The sequence below is a fragment of the Myotis davidii genome, unplaced genomic scaffold (assembly GCF_000327345.1).
Source record: "Myotis davidii unplaced genomic scaffold, ASM32734v1 scaffold447, whole genome shotgun sequence".
Taxonomy (NCBI): Eukaryota; Metazoa; Chordata; class Mammalia; order Chiroptera; family Vespertilionidae; genus Myotis; species Myotis davidii.
Window position 1 is genome coordinate 646265 of NW_006297827.1, and position 5902 is coordinate 652166.

Below are 5902 nucleotides of genomic sequence, written 5' to 3' on the forward strand. Positions count from 1 at the left end.
ACACCTGCTTTCAGCTGGCCGTGGCCATGGAGCTGGAGTGAGAAGGAGGCTTGGGTTGCCCCTGGCGATGGAGGAAGCAAGGCTTCCCGTCCACCCTGGCCGGCTCTGAGCTCCACTGAAGGTTACAAAGTTTCAATTATAGAAGGTAAATAAATCCCAGAATAAAAAAAAAAGAAAAAAAGGAGAGCCTGGGAGCTTCCGTCGCTGGGGGGCTTGGCCAGCCTGCAAACAGCCATCAGCCCCTCACCCAGGCTGGCCAGGCACCCTAGTGAGACCCCCACCCTGATCCGGGACACTCTTCAGGGCAAACCAGCCGGCCCCCACCTGTGCACCAGGCCTCTATCCTATATAATAAAAGGGTAATATGCATATTGACTGTAACAGCAGAGCGACTGGGAATGACTAGTCACTATGACACACACTGACCACCAGGGGACAGACACTCAATGCAGGAGCTGTTCCCTGGTGGTCAGTGTGCTCCCACAGGGGGAGCTCTGCTCAGCCACAAGCCAGGCCTATGGCTGCCAGCACAGCAGTGGTGACAGGAGCCTCTCCCGCCTCCTCAGCAGCACTAAGGATGTCCGACTGTAGCTTAGGTCTTCTCCCTGCTGGTAAGTGGACATCCCCCGAGGGTGCCAGGCTGCCAGAGGGATGTCTGACTGCCAGCTTGGGCCCAATCCCCCAGGGAGGACATCCTCTGAGGGTTCCCAGACTGCAAGACCAGGCTGAGGGATGCCCCCAAGTGCAAATTTTTTTGCACCAGGCCTCTAGAATATATATAAAAGCCTAAGTGACCTTTATGACTGAACGACTGGAACAACTGGTCGACTGGTCACTATGACGTGCACTGACAACCAGGGGGCAGATGCTCAATGCAGGAGCTGCCCCTGGTGGTCAGTGCGCTCCCACACCAACTTCCCGCAGCCGGCCAACCTCCCCTAGTCTCTCCCTGTGGCCAAATTCCCACGGTCCCTCCCCCTGGCCAGTCCCTCCCCCTGGCAGGCTGGCCCTGATCCACCCCAATTGGGGCTGGCCAACCCCCTTCAATCCCTCCTCCTGGCCGGCCAACCTCCTGTGGCCCTTCCCTCTGTCCTTCCCCCCCCGCCCCCCGCCAGCAGACCCCTCCCTAGATGCTCTGCAAGGAAGAAATTATATAAAAGCGGCCGCCAGGTGGTCCCCAACAACTGGCGTGAATGTCAGCTGGACAAATCCAGACCTCAGGCTGGCAAAGGCATCCAACTGCCCTCCCAAATGGCCAATCATGTCCTGGCCCCCCCAGCCCCCCTGGGACAGGTGCCAGACACAGGGCTCATGACTAGCGAGTGCCACTACGGTGGCGTGAGCCTCTCCCAATTGGTACTGACTGGGCCTGCGCCCATGGCAGGCACAGTGGGCCAGGATGAGTGGGAGCAGCAGGAAGGAGTGGCAGGTGGCTTTGGACTGTCGGTTTCAGCCCAATCACCACAGGCCACACTAAGGAACCCCGCCCGTGCATGCATTCATGCACCAAGCCTCTAGTATATATTTAATTTGGAAGCAAATCTCTAGGCTTTCTTGGTGAACAGGTACAAATTCAGAAATACCCAAATAGCCATTATAATATCAAAGATAAGCTCTGATGCCCACTAGGCATAAGGGCTTTTCTCATCCAATAAATTTCAATTTCATGATAATCAGAAAATTCCTAATTTAGTTCAGAACACCTTAAATTTGAACCATGGGTCCTACAGAAATTATATTTCAAAGATAGACCTAATCTCAGGATAGCAGCGTTATCCTGGGGGTTTACTATGATGCCTATCCCCTCCAGTTATTAGGCACAAGGCCAAAAATTAATTTCACATACAAAAAAAGTCACTGGAAAGTGCCCTTTAAAAAAAAAGCTGACCGGTCAGTGAGGCATGGAGAACCCAGGCCCCAGGTCTCAGTGCCCAAAGTAAGAGCAGCGTGCTCACCAGGAGCAGAAACACACCTGTACTGCCTGGGAGCTATTGGAGACCAAGCGGTGCTACTAGAAACAGCTGAGGTTGGTGGCCTTGTACTTCATGGGATTCCGAGGGCCAAGGGCACCCTGCGACCACTGGAGCCCCAGGCCCTGTTTGGGTCCTGGGAGCTCATTTATGGCGTCAGCCAAGAGCTGCTTCCCTACGTGAAAGGAGGGCACTGGGGCCAGGGGCTGGAGGGCTTCTACCCCCGCCTAGAGCTCTACACCCAATTCGCTGCCAATGCAAAGACCACCCTGCAGGAACAACTAAAGAAAGGCAAAGGTTTCCGGAGATTCCTGAATCTGATTAATGTAAAAGCCCAGGCATTCATTATCCACCCAGAATTTGTTCTCTAAGGTATATGAGCGTAGGAGCATTTACAACTATTTACTGCTTGCATGTTGTTCAGGAATATACTTGAAAGTGAAGGAAACAATTTGAGAATAATTTCCAGTCATCTGGGATATCTTTAAATATAAGTGTACCTACACATATGTGCAAGCATACACCATCCACAGAATACACATGCACACATGGTCTGTGCACATGCTTACTCTCTCCCTCTCTATTCTCTGTATATATTTGAAAGGCTATCTAACATATGGTTTATAATAACGTATGGTTTATCACTTATATGTAAATATGCAATACACACATGCAGATCATACTAGTAGTCTTTCTAAACAGATATAAATATTGTGCATGCAGGCTGAGAGCATCACATTTCAGGGGTGGCTATCACGACATCAGGATCCCAGATTCCTCTTCCACTCTGATCCCCATTCGAGGGTAATGATAGCACTCTTTATCTGTCTTAGCTTCGAGTTTCCATTGCATCTCAATTCCATTGGTTATTCAATCTGCAGTCAGTTAAACTACACTCAAGCTAAAGGTATGGGTACATGTGGAAACATCAGGCATCAATCATGGTCATGATTTGATACCTTATACTTTGAAAACTGTATCTTAGCCATATCCACACTTCAATTAGCATAGCTAGAAACCTCAAGGAAAACAAATTATCAAACTGAGTTGGATACCCCTTAAAATATCTTAACATATCAAACAATAGTTAAAATGTGTTTAAGAAAACTTTTTTCAAGAAGCTTAAGTAGTGGGTCTCATCCAAAAGTATCTCAGATGCAGCCATATTATCAACCACATGACGATCTTTTCAGTGAAGGCATATGTGGCATCTGGTGACCTTTCACTTGAAACTCAGAATTTTGTTTATTCCTCTGAGCAGGGGATTGAAAGCCATGCCTTACATTAAGTAATGACTGAAAACTATTTGACAGGGTATATTTACAAAATAGGAACTTTCCATTTGTCTGTCAAAAAACAGTCACTGTCGATTCCCTATATTGGCAAGAGAAAAAAATGAGTCTATTTCAGAGTCAAAATTTCAACTGGGCTTTCATTCTGCCAACATCCTCAATTTTCCTAGTATGCCATGACAGTAGAAATATTTAAGACTCACAACAATTTGTGAAGAGGATAAAAGAAAACATATCCTCATTTGAATCCCAAGAATTAGAATATAATCAGTTGGTTGTCTTTTGATATATTCTAAATGTTACAAAGAAGCAGCAACCAGACTGACAATCTCAAAACTGAACTAGAAGTTACAGACCCACGTCCTTGCTCTGTTGTGTAATGCACACATATACACAAGTACATCTACAACATAGATAACTAATGTTGAATGTTGCCCTGACAAAGGATACAGATAATTAAATAAAAAGACAAGAATGTGTAGTACATGTTTTGCTATCTTCTGTGTCATCAATTATGAATGGCACTAGCTCAAGCTAATATTGTTAAAAGCCTCTTTTGACCCAAATGGCTATTTTTGCTTAATGCTCTTCTCCCCTCCCTTTTAACAAAAACCTCCAATATACTCTGTGATAATCATTATTTTCTTTCCTGGTGCTTTACTGAATTTTAAAATAAAAGGTTTTTTTTTCTTTGTCTTTTTTCTTTAATTAAAGTCAGTATATGTCTTCTTAGAACAATACTAATTGCCTCTACTCTACCTTTACCCTCATCCAACCAGGGGTAGATATTTCTAACGGAGACTGACCTCATCTTAAATGATACCGTCCTTCCCAGGGTTTCCGGCTAATCTCTCCAACAGGTCTTAAATAATCTTAACCTCATTAGAAGGCTCATGTTTCAGATCCCAAAGAAACACAAAGGTCTAAAGATCAAATGGGGCACTGGAATCCCCTCTGCTGACTATCCTTTTAGGAATCAAAAGGCAAAGCACACAGGATCTACCCAAAAACATCCTACCTGGAGTGCAGGCGCAGCATCTGTTTCAAAAACTTCTTGGGGAACTCCAGGTTGCAGGATGGCAGTGAACAATACAAGATGTTTTGGACCCCTCAACTTCACTTGCAAGTTTAGTGTAGACATAGCCTTAAAGACTGCTTTTTCTTGCTTGTGTTAATTTTTAAAAATAGATTCCACCGTTGGTCTACTTGCCCACCCTTTTGGTAGGTTGCTTGTACCCAAATTCTACCTACCACCCACCCTGTGTTTGCAGGTCCCCAATCCAATGGCCCATCTCTGATCTCTTCATTCTGTGGAATCTTAACTGTCTGTTATCTCTGCAGCATCTTCTAGGCAGCAGCTCATCAGCAATTCAAATGTAACTTGACCAAGATTGGTGTCTAAGACTTAGCAGGACTTTCCCCCTCCCCCCAGCCCCGCCCCCTTCCAGCCTTGTTATCTGACTCCTGCCTTCTAGCATCTTTCTCTAACTCCATTCTCATTGATTTGCCCCTTCTGGACACAGAGCCCCTTGTTCAATATTATTGAAAGTGTATTTTCATAGAAGGTTTCTTCTATGAAACATCATTCTTAAATACCTCACCATTCTTTGGGACCCAATTAAAAAAAATAAAGAGTCCACTTTTATGATTCCTTGGGGTGTATTAGCTCCCTAGTGATACGAAGTCAGTGCAATGCTATGGTTAGTTGCCAGGCTGAAATGACATCTCTGTTCTTTGGTTTATCATGTGTGTTGCTGCCCAATTACTTTGAACAAGAGAAAAAGCACTTGATCCCACAGTAGAAAGAGGGCAATTTGTGCCTCACATTTTCATTTGATATTTATAAATATAACTGAGGTTACCAAACAATAGTCTACTGCACAATGCAACTTGATTTTCCCCAGTTTTATTGGGATGTAAATGACATATAACATTGTTCAAGTTTCAGGTGTATAAGATAATGATTTGATATATGTATATATTGCAAAAGGATTGCCACAAGTTATCATCCATCACCTCACAGTTATACATTTTCCTTGTCATGAAAGCTTTTAAGATCTTCTCTCTTAGCAACTTTCAAAAATACAATATGGTGTTGTTAACTATATCACCATGTTGTACATTATATCCCCAGAACTTATCTACCCTACAACTGAAATTTTGTATCTAATTTTCTCACCCTGCACAAGGCAACTTTAAGCAGAGAGTGTTTAAGTCCCTTGGTTAGTATGTTCCAAAGAAGGAAGCACCCACAGAGCCGAGTAAACAGAGAGCTCTAGCATCTCCAGCAGCAGCTTATCAGGAGTAACATAGGCAGAATATGCACAGAATTTGGATATTGTGGCCTTTAATGATTCAAAATATGTCTATTCTTGTTAAGTCCTATGAAGACAATGACGTTCCAGGAAGGCTTTTAGGAAGGGATGGGACAATTGTCTTTGTGAATCTACCGTATTTGCCGGCGTATAAGACGATTTTTTGGCCCTGAAAAATATGCCTCCAAGTGGGGGGTCGTCTTATACGCCAGGTACACTTCAGATAGACTGCCCATAGTGCTTGCCCCGTGCCATAGTGGCCTCCCGATGCCCGCCCACTTCATTCCACATACCGTTCAGGCATCAGCAGCGCTGCTGGGTGTAT